The following is a 21,793-nucleotide window of genomic DNA, read 5'->3' as shown; positions in this document are numbered from 1 at the left end:
AGTAGATCAGTGTTAGAGTGCTTGCTTATCATGTATAAGGCCCTAAATTCAACCTCCAGTTCCAGGGGAAATATTAATTAATTAGTGTTATAAAAGGATTGTGGGTATAGCTCAGTGATAGCATGCTTGCCTAGCATGCGTGAGACCCTGGGTTCAGTCCCCAGTAACACACACACACACACACACACACATGTGCGCGCGCGGGCCCACAAAACCACATCACATTGTTAAATCTCTGAAAGGCTTTCTAAAGCTGACCTATCATGGCTTCAAACTAAATTGTACATTTAATTCTTAAACGTCCCACCAAAATCAACTTTTTCTAATCTCCTGATGTCCCTGTATAGAAAGCCAGAGCTTAATTCTTTTTTATCTTCATCTATCATGTTCAACCAGTTGCATCTCTTATCTGCCACTGTCCAGGACATCTCAATCTATCTGTTCCTTTCCACCCCAACTACAATTCAACTGAATATCCACTCAGGCAGGCACTATGCTGGGCTCTGCATATGTGAAGATCATTAGGGCACTTAATCTTACTACTCCAATCCTGAGTTACACCCCTGTGCTAGAAGGCACAGCTGATTTTCCTGCCTCTATTTCCACATCCATTCCTCCACATAAACTGTGCTTAAACACTGTCCTCTTCTTCCTGCAGTGTGCAATCAAAAACCTGTCATTTTTCAACAGCCTCTCCACCCTGTGCCCATTGTGACTGTGCAGTCTTAGCTCCTCCTGACCCTGTGGGAGGAGCATACATTCTAGAAAGATCCCTGTGTAGTCACTTTCTGTCACTGTGACCTTAGTTAAAATATCTGGCTCCAAGTGGTATGTGGGCAACAGAGCTGGGGAAGCAAGGAACTTAGTGAGTGTGGTGGAACAAGGAGCAGTAAGGGAAAACTGAAAGAGCCTCCTGTCTTAAGAAGGTCCTTGACCACCTCTGATCAATGCAGAGAGGCTTCAATGACTCTTGAAAGGATTAGGCCAAAGGACTTCAGGGAAATTTCTGTGCTTTTGCTTCCCAGGGTGGAAACCCTTGTCAAGTGTAAAATACAAACAACACTTGGGATAGAATGAGAGCTTTATGATGATCTGTCTGGGGCCCATAATACAATTCAGCATCTCTTTAGAGCTCCGGCTATTAAACACTTTCAAAATATTTCACTCATTCTTCACAATCATTGAAATGCTTAAAAAAAAAAAAAAAAAAAAGCACTTTAAGATTCCTCTAGCAGAAGCATCACCAGCAACCTCCAGCACATTCAGAAAGACGTAGTCTCCAGACCTGTCATCCTCTTTCTCTCTTTTAAAGAACTCTTTGTAGAGCTATTGACCAGAAAGAGGTGAAGTGGATGTTATTAGCTCCATTTGCAGCTGAGGAAATTGCAACTCAGAGTGGCACAGTGACTTTTCCAGAATCACAGCGGTAAATGGTAGAGTTAGGAAGCTAAGCCTAATGCTCCCATTCTCGTCCTGTTGAGGATATAGTGAGAGCAAAGAAAATGGTGGCGGAGAGGGAATAAAACCCATTTCCTCCCCTCCCCACTACTCCTGCTCCAAATGTTGCCAAGACATCTGGAGAACAGGAGGAAGAACACAAGTGGATAGGGATGTGCTGGAATTGGACAGGCTGTGAGTGTGTCCAGGAGACTAGGGGGTAGAGCACGTGGCCGTTTGAAGGGAGTGGTCACAGTTCTAGAAGCAGGATCACAGGGGATCAAAGAAGACCAGGTCTCCTAAATACCTTTAGGGGGTGCAGATTTAGACATTGGATTTGCCCTGTTAGTTTTTGAGCATCCATTTACTGGTAAACATACCCCAACTTCCTGTTTGGGAATTATTACTGACCTCATCCTCAGTCCATGGATTTCTAGAGGAGCTGAATCTACACCCAGAACAGGAATCAGGAATGGACCTGGGCCTAAGCTAATCAATCCATCAAATTAATCTCAGCAAAGTGATTGACTCAGGAATGGGTGCTGACTCAATTAGAGCCAATAGAATTTCCCCCAGGTTTTCCAGAACAACGATGATTATTTTTTCTAGGTATGGATCTAGAAGTGTGTGATTTTGGATGCTGTATGCACCTTATAATCAGGAGCCTTCTTGAAAATGGTTTCAACAAATAAGAAACAGCAGAGAGATAGAGATAAGTGGGATTCTAATAAACTTCATTTGAAATCTGGTATACAAATATATTCCTCCTCAATTTTTCAGTTACGTGAGTCAATAATCTCTTTTTTGTTTTTTGTTTTTAAGCCAATTTGGGTCATGTCTTCTCTGAACTGCAGACAAATGGATACTGTTTCATAAAGTAAGATTTTAACTTAATATAAATAGTCTGCAGAGTTAAAGTTTGTCACATAGATTTATTATCATGAAGCTTATATAGAATTATGTTAGGAAAGCTTGCAAAGGGCTTTTGCTTTTGAGTATAATGACATGGCTGGCATCAGATTATCCTTCACTCAAGAACAACCATGAAAACTATGCTTAAAAACACAGCTGTTTGAAAGCATGAAGAAATGTCAAGGCCGCCAGGATTGGAGGGGACGGGAGCTCTGAGAGAACAAAATACAATTCCAGTTGAAAGCTCAGGGTGTTGTGGAAAGTGACAAGCTAATTTTAAAATTTATATGGAAAGGCAAAACGTCCAAGAATAGCAAGGACTATTTTGAAGAAGAAAAAACATTTTCTTAGCACTACCAAAAAGGAAGAGTTAGAACAGTATCACCTCAAGCAGATGAAGAGACCAACAGAACAAAAGAAAGAATCCAGACACAAAAATAGACATTTGATTTTCAACAAAGGTGCCACCGCAATGCAGTGAAGAAAAGATGGTCTTTTCAATAATTAATGTGCCGACACATTTGAGAAAAAAAAAAAAAACCACACAAAAAAACAAAAAACCTTGACCCCTACCTCACACTATACACAAAAATCAATTTCAGATGGATTAAAGACATAAGTGTGAAATATAAATACCAAAGCTTCTAAAAGGTAACATTAAAGAATAGTTTCATAATCTTGGGGTAAGCATTTATCCTTAGACCAGTAGACACGTTTATTATCTTAAAGGAATATTGTGAAAAATATTATAAATTTCCATTCAAAATATTAAAGAATTACCAATTGATTGAATTTGACTTTGTTAAAAATAATTTTTTTATTTATTACAAGAAAATGTAAATACAAGCCACAGAGTAAAAGAAGACATTTTCTATGTATATATTTGACAATGGACTTGTATCTAGATTATATAAAGATTTCCCATATGCCCATAAAAAGATTGCAGACTGCTCATTTTTAAAAGGGGGACCAAAGAATTAACCCATCCTTTCAAAGAAGGATATCCAAACGACAGGCAAATATATAAATAGATGTTCAGCCTGGCACTGTGGTATACCCCTGTAATTCCAGTGACTCAGGAGGCTGAGGAAGGATGGCAAGTTCAAGGTCAACCTGGACAACTTAACCTTGTCTCAAAGGAAAAATAAGAAAGGGCTGGGGATGTAGCTCAGTAATAGAGCATCTCTAGGTTCAATCACACACACACACACACACACACACACACACACATCAGGGAAATGCAAACAAATACTACAATGTGATAATACTCCACATGTGCTATGTGACTAAAATTTAAACAATGGATAATACCAAGGATAGAGGATTTGGAACATCTAAAATGCTCAGTCCCTGCTGGTAGGATATTAAGGTGCACACAAATTTGGACAACTGCTTGGTGATAATTACCAAAGTCAAACATTCCCTGATTCTCTGATCAATCATTCCATTGCAATGTTAATATTCTTATAATTTCTCTTTGTGTTCTCCATAGTTTTTGCTTCCTTAATTTGTTGTTATATAATTTACTACATAACTACTTATAACTGCTAGATCATCATTGTGATTTATACCTTTATCATTCTAAAGCATCATCTTAATGTTTCTTGCCTTAAATTCGATCTTGCTTGATTTGCAGGGTGCCAATTCCTCTTTTTTGGTTTCTTGCCTTTATATATTCTTACCAATCCTGCTGCCTCCAGGTGTCCAGTATTTTGGTGTATAAGGCCCCGTCTGCATTGTGTTGGCCTCACTGTCAGCCGGGGAAGTCCCATTCTTGATCTTTAGGACTCACCTCTCACCACATCTGGCAGGGGAAGTCCTCTTCTGTCTTGTGTCCTGATCTTTGGAGCAGGATTCCCAGCAAGGTGGTTCAGACCCTTAGTGGTCCAATTATACTCTTTCACTCTTCTCAGCATTTGTCTGAAGCTCCCTCCCGCTTCCTTTCTACCCGTCTAAATCCTAGCTGGCTTGCAAAGCCCCATGTGAGTCCCATCTCTGAAGAAAACCACCCCTGATGAGACCTGTCCTCCAGAATTGCTCCTTTTGTTTTGAGTAAAACAAACATGCTGCCTTTTCCCCCATAGGATGATGTTGGGTTCAGGTAAATAGAAAACCCAGTTAAAACTAGTTTAATTCATAAAGAAAATGCCTCATATAACATAAATTCAAAGGCACAGTGATTTCAGGGCTGGTTAACTCAGGTCCACCATGTCTAGAAAGGCCCATAGCCTTTCCATCTTTCCATGTTGTAACCTCAGCATGTCAATCACTCCCCTCACAGTTGCAAGATAGCAGCTCTCTAAATGTACTCAACAGGATTCGACAGCTGTTGAGAAAAGAGATTGGGTACCTCTTTGTTATTTTTTGGAGGTACTGAGGATTGAACTCAGGGGCACTCAACCACTGAACCACATCCTCAGCCCTATTTTGTATTTTTTTTAGAGACAGGGTCTCACTGAGTTGCTTAGCACCTCACTTTTGCTGAAGCTGCCTTTGAACTCTCAATCCTCCTGCCTCAACCTCCCAAGCCACTGGGGTTATAGGCATGTGCCACTGTCCCGGCAGATTGGGCATCTTTTTAAAAACATATTTTTAAAAAATTTAATTGATACTGAATAATCATACATATTTATAGGATTCAGTGTGGCATTTCAATATATGTGTATGATATGTAATGATCAGATCAGGGTAATCAGCATCTCCATCATCTTGAACATTTATCTAATTTCTTGTGTTGGGAATATTTAAAATCTGAGTCTCTGCTAGCTCTTTTGAAATATACAATGAATTGGTGTCAACCATAGTTATCCTACTGTGCTACAGAACACTAAACGCTATTTTTCCTATGAGCTTAGATGCCTTTTGAAGGGGGAAGAAGATGTCCCACAGCCTGCAGCAGACTTTTCATCTTACATCCTTTGACCAGCATTGCAACTGTGGCACAACCACCGTTAGATAGAATATGAAGGTCCCATGAGTAGCTTGGGCAAAGCAAGATTCTGCCCAGTAGCAGGGGAGGGAGCCAGACTCCCTTAAAGCACATGGACGACCCAGCTTCTGAACAAATCTGAAGAGTTGGTAGCTGAGAAGTCTGGGGAGAATGGATATCGGGTAAGCAGTCAGTGGAGCCTGGTGTAATGCTTATCTGCTTGTCCAGGACTTCGCCACATATGGCCTGACACCATCCATAATGCTTCCTGGTAAAACCCTTGAACACCTGGACCAGGTGTTATTCATGTCAGCATCTCCTGCAGAGATTGGCACTTGATAAATGTCAATTTGATGACTTATTGAGTGGGGGAAATAAAGAGTAATGGATGACAGGTCGTTGTGGGGGCAGCAAAGGTAGTCATCAAAGGAGAGAAAACTGCATCATTCTAGAACATTTCTTAATAGAAGAGATGCAATCCTTACATCATGGAGGGTGGAAGCGATGGCAGGTTTGTAGAAAAGGCAAAAGCCAGTGAATCTGGGGAGGCTCTGATGTCAGCCAAGCCCATGGAAAGTGAAATAGTTATAGCATCTCAAAGACTGGGCTTGTATCCTGTGTAACTTTATTAAAAATTTCCCTCCTTGAATTTCATAGATATTTTAAGAATTAGAATAACCTTATACTTGTTATTAGTCAATAACCAATATGTTCCAGTATTATTCCTTACAGAGTGCCACAAAGTGCCACAACAGTTTAATTACCTACACCGAGTGCTAGTGGAAACAAGCACATATGTTTGTGAGTGTGGGTGTGATTGTATGTGATGTGTGTGTGAGGATAAGTGAAAGCGAGGGGGAGAGAAACCAACTGAGCCCCTGACAGGGAGCAGTGACAACATGTGGGTCTAAAATATGCCTGCGAGTTCTTTGAGGCTTCCCCCATTAAGGGGTAGGGTATGGGGCAGGGGATGTAACTCAGAGGTAGAGTGCTTGCCTAGCATGGCCATAGCCCTGGGTTCAATTCTCAGTATGGCAACAAATAACAAATAAGTAGGGTATATATACCCTCTCCTTGAATCTGGGCCTTAGTAATTTGTTGGCCAACTTTAGTAACTGATTCTCCTGGGGAACTTGCTTTTGGATCCTTGAGATGCCATGTAGGAAGTCCAAGGTTGCCAAATTTTAAGAAAGGCCCACTCATATTGAGGGCCCAGGTGTAGGTCTGCTTGCTAATAATGCCAACTGAAGTCCCAGTCAAGGGGTTTGGGTGTACAGCTTAGTGATGGGACTCTTATCTAGTATGTACAGGTCCTGGGTTTGATACTAAGCAAAATAGAGAGAATGATTGAGAGAGGGGAGGAGAAGGAAAAGGTGGGGGGGGGGGGAGGAGAAGGAGAAGAAGAAGGGGAGGAGGAGGAGGAGGAAAGCAATCACAGCCAAGGGGACCAGCCACCACCAGAAACGTGAGCGAAGATGCCTCCAGGTGTTTTCTGTCCAGTTACTGAGTTGCCCCAGCCTTTACTACTGAAGCCAGGACAAGCTGTCCTCACATAGCCTTTGCCCAATTTCCACAGAATCAGTGAATGTAAAACAATGGCTGTCTTTCACTGCTAGATTTTGAGATCATTTGTCACACAGCAATACAAACTTGAAACCGTAGTCATAATACCTGTTCCTGAGAATATAATTTTCATTAACTACTCTTATGAAGAAGTAGTTGCTCATGTTTTATGTTTCAAATATGTGTCCACAGAGTATCTAATGGTGTTTATTTACTGTAATAGTCAAAGATGTCAATTTCAGGGAATTCTGAAAAGCAACCAAATACAATGTTCCTTCCAAGCTCTCCACTCCAAATGCCAAATATGTGTAGGTTTATGTCGTGTGGCCTACGTGGATGTTACTCATGAGTCTAAAGTAGGAGGATCTGCATAACTCATTTGTTCTTGAGGAAGTGTTCTGTATTTTTTTAAAAATAGTTTTTCTACTTGTCAATGGACCTTTATTATTCATATGTGGTGCTGAGAATCAAACCCAGTGCCTCCACACGTGCTAGGCACGTGCTCTACCACTGAACCCCAGCCCCATGTTCTGCATTTTGACCGAGGCACAGGGGGTGTTCACTGCAGTCTAGGGTAAGACCTGTGGTAAAGGAGGATGGCACACTAGTTTATCTGGAGGGAGAACAGAAGCAATAAAGGGAACGGGCGTGGAGGCTGGTGGAGACACAGGGAAGAAGGGAGGGAGGAAAACACATCCCAGGAGTCAAGTTGGAAGTGGCCAATCTTTTTGCTTGAATAAAAGAAAGAACTCAAACCAGATCTCTAAGTAAAATGGCCCATGGGCTGTACATAAGGCACGTGCAAAACCACATGTTTTCGCTGGGCTCATTGGTGCATGCTTGCAATCCTACCTACTCACAAGGCTGAGGCTGGAAGATACCTAGTTCAAGACTAGCTAGCCTCAGAAGCTTGGTGAGACCCTCTCTCAAAAATTTAAAATATATGGCTGGGGGTATAGCTCAGTGGTAGAGTACTCCTGGGTTTAATCCCTAGTATGGCAAAAAAAAAAAAAATTATCTTTGAAAGCTTCCAAATGAAAGGCTTGCAAATTTATATTACACAAAGGAAAATGTAAAAAAAAAATCCAAAAAATAGGAATTTTCATCCTTAAAATCAAACAAGGTTGAATTTAAGGCAAAAAGCAAGATAAAACATGATAAACATGATATTTTATAGTGATAAAAGTATATCCTACAATGAACATCTAGCGGTTATAAATAGATTTAAAGAAAATTATGTAGTCAAAGTGCATAAAACAAAACCTACAGAAAATACAAAGAGAACTAGAAAGAAAAACATTAAGGGTAGAGGATTTTAATTCTTTTATCTGAATCTGTGAAAGTTTCAGAAAAGTAAAAATATTGAGTACCAAAATAGCATAAATAATAAAGATAGATCTTATATGTTTAATGATAAATCAGAATATACCATCTGTAAGGTATGCATTCAATAGTAACAAAAATGTGACTATATTAGATTGAAACGATATGTCATTAACCTGCAAAATGGAGAAATAGTGCAGGTAAAATTCTCTGACAGCATTTCCATAAAACTGGAAATTGATTTTTAAATAATTATAAATCTAAAAACCTTATCATGGAGAGAATCTAAACTCTCCATTAATTCTTTGGTTAAAAAGGAAACTAAAAAGTCTAAGAAATCTACAATGTAAAGGAATGCATATAATCAGAATCTATGGGATACAGCTGAATCAATGCTCAGAAAGAAATGGAAAGTCCTAAGTATCAACAAATAAGAAAGAATAAAAATAAATTGACATCTAGTTCTAGAAGTTTAAAAGATGAATAAGGCAAACAGATGGAAAGATACTAAAGATAAAAGCTTAATTTATTACATTAGAAATCGGGAAAATGATAATACTGAAAAATAAATCAGTCCAAGAACTGATTCTTTAGGGTAAAAAATATTAAATATATAGACATTAGTCAATCTAATCAAGAAAAGGAAGAGAGCATAAATATACAAATTTTTTCCGTCTATTTAAATTGTGAGTATTGTAGGTAAATATAATGGTGGGATTCATTGTTACATGTTCATACATGCATACAACATAACATGCTTGTAATCCCAGAGCCTTAGAAGGTTGAGGCAGGAGGATCATAATTTGAGGCCAACCTCAGCAATTTAGGGAGACCCTAAGCAACTTAGTGAGACCCTATTTAAAAACAGAAAATAAAAACGACTGGGGATGTAGCTCAGTGTTAAAGTACCTCTGGGTTAAATTCCAAGTATCAAACAAGAAACAAAAAATATAACAATACAAAACATACAATATTTTAAGAAATGAAATGGAAAAAAATATGAATAGTTGCTTCACTTAACTCAATGTATGTAAATGCCTAAATGTGTTTTCTAGGAAATATAAATTGTCAAAATTGATCAGACAGAAAAAAATCTAAACAGACCAATTAACATGGAGGATGAAATGTTATTAATGAGCTAATCCCTAAGTAGTAACACTCCTATATGGTTTCTTAGGCAGCTTCTGTCAAACTTTTGACAGATTATTTCAATGCTATTTAAACTGTTTCAGAACAAAGTAAAAAAAAAAAAAATGCACACATTCTTCTTAGGAAGCTAACATAACATTGATATTAATACTCAACAAAAATGGCAAAAAAAGAAATAAAATCATAGCCCAATCTCACCTAGGAATATTGATGTCAAAATCCAGAATAAAAGAAAATCATTAAAGTCAGAAAAGAAAGTACAAATCATTACCAGTATTATTTAATAATGTATTGGAAATAGTAGCCAATATAATTGAGCAGGAGAAAAAAATTGGAAGATTAAAAGCTTGAAAGCAGGAGGTAGAATTATCATTTTTGTGGATGATATTATCTACCTGAAAAATCCTATAGAATCAAAACAAAAACCCATCATAAATAAACAAAAAAGCTCACTTATGCTGGCTACGCAGCTAATATTAGGAAATAGTCTAATTATATAGAACAATAACCAGTTAGAATATGACAGAGGAAAAACCTCATGTACAAAAGGAACAAAAAATAACTTGTCCAAGAACAGAATTAAAAGGAAAATGTGCAAGGATTATGTAGAAAAAAATTAAAATGCAAATGAAGACTTAAGATATACTATGTTCTTGGATAGGAATATTCAGCTTTGTCAATATGTTAATTCTCCCTACATTAATCTATAAATGTAAAATAATGACAATAAAAATACTTTTGGAATTGTTTTAGAATTAGATGTTGGTTATCTGCAAAAATAATCACCAAAAAAGAAAGAAAAAAGGATGTAAGAGTGTGTATTTGTTTTCTATAGCTGTGCAAAAAAAAAAAAAATTAAAATTACCACAAATTTAGTGTTAAAACAATACCTGTTTATTAACTCACAGTTCTGTGGGTCAGAAGTTGTGACATAGAAAGGCAGGGTTCTCAGCTCAGGGTCTGGTGAGACTGAAATCTGGGTATTGAGCAGTTGCATTCTTCTATCCCAGGAGATGGACTGGGTATAATCAGCCTACAATTTCATTCAGATTGTTAGCCAAATTTAGTTCCTTATGGTTCTAGGATTGAAGGCCCATTTCCTTGTTGACTGTCAGCAAGGGCTCTTGACTCTCAGGGGCTTCCCACATTCCTGGCCACACAGCCCCTCCATCTTCAAAGCCATATTGATTCCCTTTCATGTTTTGAATCTATTTTTCCAGGAAGAGTCAATTCCATTTCAACTGCTTGCCTGATTAGATCAGGTCTCCCCAGAATAATCTCCCTTTCTTAAAACCAGCTGTGCAAATAGCATGACCTAATTATGGGAGTAACTGTCCATCATTCACAAATTCCAGGGACTTTAAAGGATGTGCATACTGACGGGCAGAAATCTTGGAGATTGTTTTAGAATTCTGCCTACCATCAAGGGTAATAACCTTACCAAATATTAAAACATATTAGAAAGTTGTAATAGTTAAAACAGTGTGATACTGTTGAAGGAATTTGTCAATATTTTTTAGTCAGTAAATAATAGATCTACTAAGTCAATAAATCAATCTGAATTGAAAGTCCAGGAATATATCCAAAAGCATATACATGCATAGGACATGGGAAAGATGATTTTCAAATTATTGGTGAATAAGATCAATTATCCTATAAATGGCATGGGAATAATTTATAGCTATCTTGGAAAAGTACAGTAGGATCCTACATTATTCATAAAAAGTCATGTTAGCTGCTAAAACAAACTCCAAGTTCTCAATGATTTTAACACAAATTTTATTCTTATGTACATCAAGTACAATTGGCTGTTCTCAGTTGTGCAGTCTTCCATATGGTCACTCAGGGACCCAATCTCTAATTGTTCTGATGTGCTCTAGAGCTGTGCCATCCAATATGGTGACCACTAGCCCCATGTAGCTATTGAGAGCTTGGAATGTGGCCAGTCCAAAGTGAGATGTGCCATCACATAAATTATACACCAGATTTTGAAGACATTATGAATAATGTGAAAGTATCTCATGAATACATTTCACACCAGTTACTCATTGAAATGGTAAAATTTTAAGAATATTGGGCTCAATGGAGCATATAATTACAATTCATTTTACATGTTTCTTTTTACTTTTAAAAATATGCCTCCTAGCTGGGTGTGGTGGCACATTTCTGTAATCCAAGTGGCTCAGGAGACTGAGGCAGGAAGATCAGGAGTTCAAAGCCAGCCACAGCAACAGTGAGGCACTAAGCAACTCAGTGAGATCCTGTCTCTAAATAAAATACAAAATAGGGCCGGGGATGTGGCTCAGTGATCAAGTGTCCCTGAGTTCAATCCCCAGTACCAAAAATTTAAAAATAAAAAATAATTATTTTATATAATATTAATATACAAATATATTATATTAATATGCATGTATATCTCCTTTTTAAAAATTACACACATATGTCACATTTATGGCTCTCATTTAGTTTTATTGGTCTGCTCTGAGCTCTGAGTCTTCTCTCTGGTGAATTGAGATGACGGGAATGAAAAGACCAGAGATTCACATTATTTTCCCTCCACATCCAGTGTTGGGCAGAACTGAGTCACAGGGACACACCTAATTACAAGGGAAGCGGGGACATGTCATCTATGCTACGTCCTGTGCCAGAGAGGAAGCAAAGATGGATTTGATTCACACCTGATCTTCCACAAATTCCCAACTCACACCTTACACCAAAACAAAATGTAAAGAAATGAAAAATGAAAAGGTTAAGAAGGCAGGAAGGAAGAGAGAGAGGGAGGAAGGGTAGGGAGGGAGGAGGGAAGGGGAAAGAGTCAGAAGAACACAGGGGAGAAGTTCTCTCTTGTTTCGGTTTTGTTTTTTTGTGGTGCTGGGGATTGAACCCAGGGCCTTGTGCATGCAAGGCAAGCACTCTTCCAAATCTCTTAATGTAAAGAAATTGAAAAGTAATGATTTTCAGAAATATTTTTTAGAATTATTTAAAAAAATAATCTCAGAGTGAAGAAGGCATAAGTATAACTCAGAATATGGAAGAAGAAATTCAACTAATTTCAAAATTAAAATAAATTCTTCCTGGCAAAACAAAATAAAAACGCCATAAACAAAGTAAAGACTGGGAAAAACCTAGCACACTGGTATCTTGCCAACATATAAGTTTTCTATAAGTTGTCCAAAAGCTCTCTTACCAATCAATTTTAAAAGGGAAGAAAACCCAACAGTAATGAGCAAAGGATGTGAAGAGAGAGTTCACAGAAAAGAAACAAAATGATTCTTAAAAGCATGAAAAATTCTTGACTTCCTTTATTATTAGAGGAAAGTAAAACTGTATGTTTAACCCATCCAACTGGCAAAGATTAAGAGATTGATAACACATCCGGTTGGCAAAGTGTCAGCATGGTATAAATCGCTCTAATTCCGTGGAGAGCAACTTGGCAGTGAAATTTAGCATTTCATCACCCTTTGACCCAGTAAGTCCACTTCTAGCAAAGCATCCCTCAGATCTACTTGTACCTCATGAAAAGACAATGCATGCGAGCACACTGGTCACGGAGGAAGATCAGAAATGCCTCCCTCCTCAACGTGGAAGCAGTTAAATGAAATGAAACACTGTGGAGTCATAAAAAGAACGAGGCGTAATATATATTGTCACGACTAGTATCCCATAGTACTCTCTTAGCCACAGAGGCACACAGGAAGAGTATGTATCGTAGGAGAGAGAACAGAGATTGACTTTTGGGGGCGGCTGGAAGAAAGTAATGAGAACACATTTCCTTTTATAATATACCCACATTTTCAATTTTGTGCTGTTTGAATTTTGTCCAGTGTGTCTGGATTGCCCATTTCCCCCGCCAAAAAGAAAATGTCTATTTTGAAGTTTTGGGAGCAATAGTGGTTTGGTTTTTTTTTTCTGCTTTTTGGGTTTTTTTTTTTTTGGTACTGGGGATTGAACTCAGGGGCGCTTACCCACTGAGCCACATCCCCAGCCCTTTTTTGTGTTTTATTTAGAGTCAGGGTTTCACTGAGTTGCTCTGGGCCTCACTTTTGTTGAGGCTGGCTTTGAACGTGAGATCCTCCTGCCTCAGCCTCCCGAAACACTGGTATTACAGGTATGCACCACTGTGCCCAACTACTATTATTTTCACAGATCTCAAGATGGGCAAGTGATTTATTGGAAACATGCCTGAGAGGGAAAGTGGGGAAAGAGCCAGAGAAAGGAGGGAGAGCCCTCAGATTATGATGAAGGTCTGACTTCTGAGAAGTGAGAGGAGGAAGAATGGACGTTTTGGTAAGGCCCATGGGAGTCCTTGAGCCCCAATCACCAGTCAGAAGTTCCCACCTCTCCCAGGAATGTGTTTACCTTAATATTCCTGCCACTCTTAGTGGTTGGCCAGGGGCAGCTCCCAGGGGAAGCATAGTCTCAGAATGAATAATGGGTTCAGAGGGCACTCTGGGTAGCATATCTCATGGCTGCCACACCCCCAAAATCTCTTCTGATCACCCCTTCACTGAAGCTTGCAAATGCTGCTCCTAAGTGATGATTGGCCTTGATTTTGTAGTTACAGTGATTTGGACTTCAATGGTTTTGCAAACTGTATTTATTCATTCATTCGACCAACCAGTATTTATTAAATACTACATGCTATGCATTGAGCTATATGCTCAGACACAAAACAGACACTGGTCCCAGATTCATGTGCCTGATAGTCTCCTGAGCAGACAGGTATAAATCAAATGCCCAGACAGCATATAATTTCAAACTTTTAAACACTATGAGACGAAGTATAGAATGTCATGCTGCATCTAACTCGTCTGGAAGATGGGGGAAGTCTCCGCCAAAGAGGTGAAATACTAGAAATAATGGTCATTGAGGAAAACAGAGTATAGGAGAGTCTAACGAACAAAACTAAAATCACCCATGATCCTAGAACCCAGGGTAACTTCACCTAGCAATTTTGTCCTTTTTAAATGCAGTTATCTATGATAGCACTGTCCAATAGAAATAGAATGTGAGCCACATGTGTAATTTTGTTTTTTTGGCTCTTAAGACATTTTATGCAATTGCTCTCTTAAGTGCTAGACTTAACATGCATTGCCAGCTGTCCTGGGAGTGTATGTCTCTCCGTGACTTTGGCAAAGATGACCAATGTAATTTCTTCTAAATTTGTTAATTTGATTTGCCAAAATTGGCGTTTCCTTATTTCCACAAACAAATCTTTGAATTCTAGAAAGGCTGAACGTTCTTTGTCCCTCTCTTTCTAGCAAATTCATTTCTGGTTTTCAATTACTAATTTAATTCTCTTAGAAGAATGGGGTGCCTCTTCTATGGAATGGGGTAGAATTAGGCCTGGATACTTGTGTCTGTCTGTCTGAGCTAACCTGGTTTGACTTCCAACTCCATCAACAATTGTTGAAATTTACAGATTAGAAGCTGCTGTGCTGGGATTAGAGAGAGCACTCAGAGACCAGGTGGGCCCTCACAGAAAGCCTGAAGATCTAGAGGAGGTGATAGGGTGGGGTGGGGGTAGCGCACTGGCAGAGCTCACACTTAGCATGCACAAGGTCCTGGATTCAGTCCCAAGCACTTCTGTCCACCAAAAAATGATCAGGAGGAGAAAGGCAGGCCAAAACAGCGTCAGGAAACTTAGTCCAGTGGTGTCGGGTTTCTTGAAGGAGATGAGAATGGAATCAGACTTTGGGGAATAAGGATCGGGACAACAGGATAACCCTGGGCAGGGTGGGGCAGAAACCATGGAGGTGTGTTTCCACCCAGTCTAAGAACTGGGACAATGAGTCTGGTGAGACATCAGGGGTAGAAGAAAGCAGGCAGGTCTGCTGAGCTTATGTTTTGGCAGAATTTAAGTAGCACGCTAAGGCTTTATTTTATACCTTTGGAAAACTGGGTGATGCTTTAAAGCAGCTCTTTTTACAATGAGAGAAAAGAAAATCTGAACTTCCAGAGGTTTTCAAGGAAAAGGGCCTGAGGAGAGGAAAGATGGTCTGTTCTGGGGATTTATGCGTTCCTTTCCCATGTGTGCAGGCCCCCAGGGCAGTGAAAAACACAATTAAATTGACTAGGACCTAATTCAGATAGAAGAAATTAAATAGAAATCCTGTTTCTTAACAACCCCTCCACAGCAGCTTTGCCATGTAGGTTTCAAGCAATGACTTCCTTTGACATAAATTAACATGGCCTCTGAGGCACAGAACCTTCCTGATCTCATACATAACTCCATATCTCCATCTCACAAATAACTAGGGCTGAAAGTGAAGTGACCTCAGCTTCCCTGTGGCTATGTGTCCAGAAGCTGCATTCCTGAACAGCCGGTCCACCCTGCAGGCTTCTGGCTACCAGGTGAGGCAGAACACCCAGGTAGGCAGGAGGGACTGTATCCCCTGGAGGAAAAGGTCAGCTTTGGTCCTTCAGAAACATGCCTGGGGGTCCAGATGTAATCAGTGGACAAACAGCTAAGACAGGAAGTAAGTCGGTGCCAAAGAATGCCCTACTGTGTCAGAGGTCCGCTGGTGGTGGCCATGGTTGCTCCATCCAGGTTTCTACCAGGTCTCTTCTACCCCTTCCCTTCTCCCTCCTCCCCTTCCCCACCTCTCTACCTCTGTCTTTATACCCTACCTACCCCTGGCTTTAGTCCTTCAGAGGAATATGAATTTGGAGTAGGCCAACCACACTACCCTCTGATTCAGGAATGCTTCAGGCATCCTGTATTTGCTTTGTCCTACTAGTTTGGGGAAAGAAGAGGGTACAGATATCTCACAAGGGCCCTATTCTGGGAAGATGTTCCTCTTAGCAGCCAAGGAAACCTTTCCCATATCCTTTTCAAAACCCAGGTGTTGATAAGATGTAAAAGGCATCCCACTTGCTAATTCAAGTGGAATACACGAAATCCACCCAGCACTGGATTCAACCTCTTTTTTTTGTTGTTGAGGCAGATTTTTACAAATGCTAATGACCCACTCCATTTGGCTTCTTAGACAAGCACAATCCTCAGGCATTTTGACACTTGCTAATGATTTAATCTCCCTTTGGCTCCACAAACAGTGGGGGCCAGACTGCAGTGTTGGCTGATTAGAAACCCAATGGGCAGGTTTGCCCAAAAGGGCCCAGGGCGGGTTGGTGCTCCACCTGGCTTCCCTCCAAGTGCCAGGTGAGTAGGTAGAAGGAAGGTGAGAAGGTGGCACCCCTTTTCTTGACCCCTTGGTTTTCCTTTCACCCCATCTAGATTTCTCTGCAATGGAGGGATTGGAGGGGCAGGAAAATTCTTTTGCAACACACACACACACACACACACACACACACACACACTCCATCTCTTCCTTTGTCTGTTCTATATCTTGCTGAATAGGCACTATTATGAGGGGCCGGGTGAGGAATGGGGCAGAATAGGGGTGAATACCTGAAGACACTCGACTGCCTAATAGTCATCCCAAATTCTGTGTGACATATTGGCAGGGAGGGGAGGCAGACAGAACAGAGAGGATAAAGATTTATATCAACATGATTGCTTTTTATAAACCTGACAGTTTGCAAAGGCTTTATTTTTGGTTTACAGTGAAAGATGTCCTTGCCATTCACGGAGCAATTTGGAAAGAGGGGTTCTGTGGAACCCAAAACTCGCTAAGAAGAGGCTCTACCCAGCTGTTCTGACTCTGTCTGGTACAGGTCGAAGTCTCTCTTGTCATCTGCTGTACTCCAGTCATTGGGTCTGTACTCTCTGTAGGGAGAAGAGGGAAGCTGAGGGGATGGAACACTAAATGTTAGGAAACCCAAAGGAAAGCAAAGGAAACCAGCGCCACAGGCTGTCCTTCCAAGGTTTGTGGGCCAGGAATGATGAAGGGAGACTGCCACCTATGGGCCAGGTTCCAGGGAAGCCTGCGTGTGGGGTTTCGTCAGCAGACATGGTCTCTTCTGTCTCTTCGGTCTCTTGGTCTCTTCATAGAAAGGAATCTTCAAGGGACAGTTCTTCGCCGCTTTCTCTACTCAGACAGAAAAGTTCTTAACTCGTTCAGGACAAATGAGCAATTTCCCAATAAAGAGCTGGGTTCCTCTTGACCCAAGCATACACTGTGAGTTAAGTTTTTCATACAAAGAAAATAATATAACAGACACCTCTGGACCCACCAACAAATTAAACAGGTGTTCACATCATGGCTTTGAGGTGCCACCGCAGACCCTACCCCTGTGCAACACCTATACTTTTGTGGTTGCTTAATAAAAACGAATCAGCATCATGAATCAGAGACAAACATCATCTTGCTGCACCATCCCAGTTGCAAAACAGCAGGAGAAATAAAAACCCATTACGATGGATTCCTATGGGAGAGGGATGGAAAATAAGAGTAGAATCAGGCACAAAGTGGGAAATTGATAAAAGTAGAGTGCGGCCTTCCATACCATAAGGGTAATGCTATAAGAATGGAAAAGATTGATGAAATCAACTCTGCTCCCAAAGTGAAAAAGAAAATTCAAGAGTTTGAGCTTTGTGGATAGAGGGAGGGCTAATGTGTTATAGTGGTTCCAATGATGTCATGCAGTTGTCCTTTGATATTTGAGATCAGTGTGTTCATGGATAGCAAATTCTATTATTCCCATTGTCTTCCATTATAAAATCAGATCTGCTACACAATATCTACACAGTATTGGGTTCTGAGTGATTTAGCAGTCCCAATTCCCATTGAAGAGGAGGGAGTGGTGTGGGTATTTGTGTGTTTTGCATTTATGAGTGTGTGCAATGCATGTGCACGTGTTTGTATACAGGTGTGTGTGCATGTGCATATTTAATGGAGGAACTTGGGAGAGATTGTGGTTTTATCCCTCCATGCCATAGGGGATTTAGAGACCCTCTGCCCAGCACCACAGCACACAAAGGAAAGCTTAAGCTGACCAAGGACTGGGCACTCAGGAACAGGCCCAAGCACTGATCAGAGAGGCAAAACTGGGTTCTAGAGACATCTACAGATATCAACAGTCAAAACGTGGGGAGCCAGTCCTGTACTTCTGCTTAATTGCCAAAAGAAACTTGAGAACGAATTCATTGGAAGAAAGGAGGGAATTTCCAGTGCAAGCCAGGTTGGGTGAGGGAAGGTAACCCAGGGCTTGAAGAAGGCAGACGCTGGGCTAGAGCTATTCTTGTAGCCCAACTGGCTGAGAGTTATCATCAGTTCCTTACTGAAGAGGACCAGAACCCACCAAAGGTCCTTCAGGGTTCTTACATAAGCCCATAAATAGTTGCTCATTCTCATTAGTAGTTTGATTGTTCTCAAGAAAATCATCTTTTTAACGCTAATAAAGTGCAAATCCAAGGGCCTCTAGATGTAGTATTAGGACACCTGGATTAAGAGGCCCTCTCTCCCTTTCATAGGTATGAGTCATAATCGGAAGATTTTGGCATCTTTTCTGTATTGGTAAGCAGTATGTACTATTGTTTCATATATTTAGATTTTATGTGAGTTATATATAAATATTTATTTTGTATCATCTTATCATTATGTATTTTATATTTATCCATGTAGATGATGCAGACCTGGCTCACTCATTTGAATGACTGTACAGGGTTGAGATATGTGAATGACCCACATTTTCTTTGCCTAGTTGACCTCTGCATGGGCTGGGAATGTGGTGCTGTGGTATAGCTGTTTGCTTAGCACGCATGAAGCTCTGGGTTCAATCCCCAGCACTGCAAAAAATCCAAAAAACAAAGTATATACATTTTACCACTGCAAACAAAAGAACCAATCAATCTTTTGTTTGGATCTCCCTGGGCCTATGTGGTCCTTGGGGACTTCTAGCGGCACAGAGGCTGCCAGGTGCTCACCAGTCGTACGCTATGCATTAAACTTGCCAGGCATTGCCAAATTGTTCTGTCTTGTGTTTAAATCATCTTATACTCCCATTCACATGGAAGAAAGTTTTCATTTCTCTGTTCTCACCAACTTTTGGCATTGTCAATTTTTTTTTCAAATTCCCACTCTAATAGGCATGAAATATCATCTGTTTTAATTAATATCTCTTTAATTAATATCTCTCTTGACTATTTATTAAAGAGATCAAATGCATTTTCATGTATCTATAGATCTTTAAATATCCTCTTCTGCTAATTGCTTGATCATATCCTTTGTCCCCCACCCCACCCTTTTTTGGTTGGAAATGCAGGATGCAGCTATTTTCTTCAAGCCCATGTTTGTCTTACTGTTTTGATTTTAGTGTCATTTATCATTAAAATTTTTTCGAATTATTTTGTTCAATTTATTACTTTTCCATGATGATTTTTACTTTTGTCTTGTTGAAGAAATCCTGCCCTTCTTGAAGGTCATATAAATATTTTCCTATAGTTCTGTCTAAATGTTTACAGCTTTCCCGTAGCACATCTGAAATTAATTTTTGTTCACACAGTGAGTGACATGCGAATCTAATTTTCCCTTTGAAAATATTATTAGCCGGAAGTCCCAGTGCCATTTATTATTTATTAGCCCCTCTGATTCATGATGTTACCCCGTCATGTTCCAAGTTCCTTTTTCTATGTCAGTGTTTCTAAGTTTTGCAGAAAATCTGTCCCATTGATGTGCTTATCCAAATGCTGATATCAAAGTATCTTAATTACTATAATTTTGCCATGGTCTCCATATCTGTCAGGGTGGAGACCTTTCTCTTTGCACTGTTTCAAAATTATTTTTGCTACTCTTGGGCTCATTGTTCTTCTAAATAGATTTTCTGATCTGCTTATCAAGGTCAGTGAAAAAATCCCCCAGGGGATAGAATTTATTAAATGTATAGTATAAATTTAGAAAGGTGGTACTGTTATGCTACTGTCTTCCCCTACATGAACAGGGTGTTTCTTTCTATTTATGTTGGTTTTCTTTATGTCTTTCAATGAAGTTTTAGAGCTTTCTCTATAAAAGTCTTTCACATCTTTTGTTAGATTTATTTCTAGGTACCTTAGAGTTTTAAAAGAATAGTGTTGTAAATGGCATATCCTTTTATTTCATCCTCACTCCTGAAGGATAGTTTAATTCTTAGAGAACTCTAACAGTTATTTCCCTTCAACCTTCTAATTTCCCTTAAGGAACTAGAAATAGAAGAAAAATGCCTTAACCTTAAAAAAAGGACATTTACCAACACTCTAAGCAAGCCTTGTTGTTAATGGTGAAAGGCTAAAAGCATCTCATTTAAAACCAGGAACAAAACAAGGAAGTATATTCAAATGCAATTTTATCCTAATTACCAGAACAAGCAGAAAATGTAATTTTAGAAAACACAACATATAGCTGAATTTATTTAAATTAAATCAATCTTTTAATTGATTTAAATCTGAGTCTCAGCCTTTAATTTAGTCCATTTACATGATTGCTATTATACACTATGATGGATTTATTCTTTAATCTTATTTTGTGCTTTCTGTTCATTTTTTTCCTTTTCCATCTTCTATGAAACTCTTTGATGTTGTCCTTCAAGTGATTCTATTTCTATGTTTTCATACTTATTTTAAAATTTAACAAGCATCCTGTTCAGTAATCTTGCAGGTTAAACAATACCTCTTGCTTTCCTTTCAAACAAAATAAGGACCTTAGGATGTTTTATCTCTAATCATCCTTTTCTTCTTTCACATGCTATTGTTCATAGTATTTCAGTTGCACGTCTAATAACCTCTATTAATGTTTTTGTCACTGTTGTTTCATTTGGTCAACGCTTCAGATGTGTTTATATACCTGTCAACATTTTTATTCTCCATTGCTTCTTTTTAAAACATTTTTATTGAGCTAAGTGCGATGGGTGGTGCACGTCTGTAATACCAGAGACTTGGGAGGCCAAAGCAGGGAGATTGCAAGTTCAAAGCCAGTCTCAGCAATTTAGGGAGGCTGTAGGCAACTGAGTGAGAAAATAAAAAATAAAAAGGACTGGGGTCGTGGCTCGGTGTTTCAATCCCCTGGGTTCAATCCACACTACCAATAAACAAACAAAAAACCAAACAATTCATACACAATTTGCCGGTTTAAATGAACAATATAATGGTTTTTAACATATTCACAGTTGTACCCCCATCAGCATAATCAACTTTAGAACATTTTCATGAACCCAAAGAGAAACATCATACTTACAGTCACCCCACATTTCCCCCAACTGTCCTTGCCCTAGGCAAACTCTAATCTGCTTTGTCTCCATAAATTTGTCCTTTGTGACTGGCTTCTTTCATCTAGCATAATGTTTTCCAAGTTTGTCCATGTTGTAGCATGTGTGGGTGCTCAGTCCTTGTTTTAGCAGAATAATATTCCATCGTATGGACAGACCACATTTTATTTATCCATTCATCAGCTAATGGACATTTGGGTGGTTTCCACTTTTTAGCTACTATGAATAATGCCTCTGTGAACATTCACATCACTGTTTTTGTGTGGACGTACGTATTTCACTTCTTTGGGGTATATATCTAGGAGTGGAATTACTAGGTTAAATGGTGACTCGCAGTTT

Source organism: Sciurus carolinensis, chromosome 7, assembly GCF_902686445.1.
Source record: "Sciurus carolinensis chromosome 7, mSciCar1.2, whole genome shotgun sequence".
Classification (NCBI taxonomy): domain Eukaryota; kingdom Metazoa; phylum Chordata; class Mammalia; order Rodentia; family Sciuridae; genus Sciurus; species Sciurus carolinensis.
The sequence above is the reverse complement of the archived record's forward strand: the minus strand, read 5'-3'. Positions refer to the sequence as shown.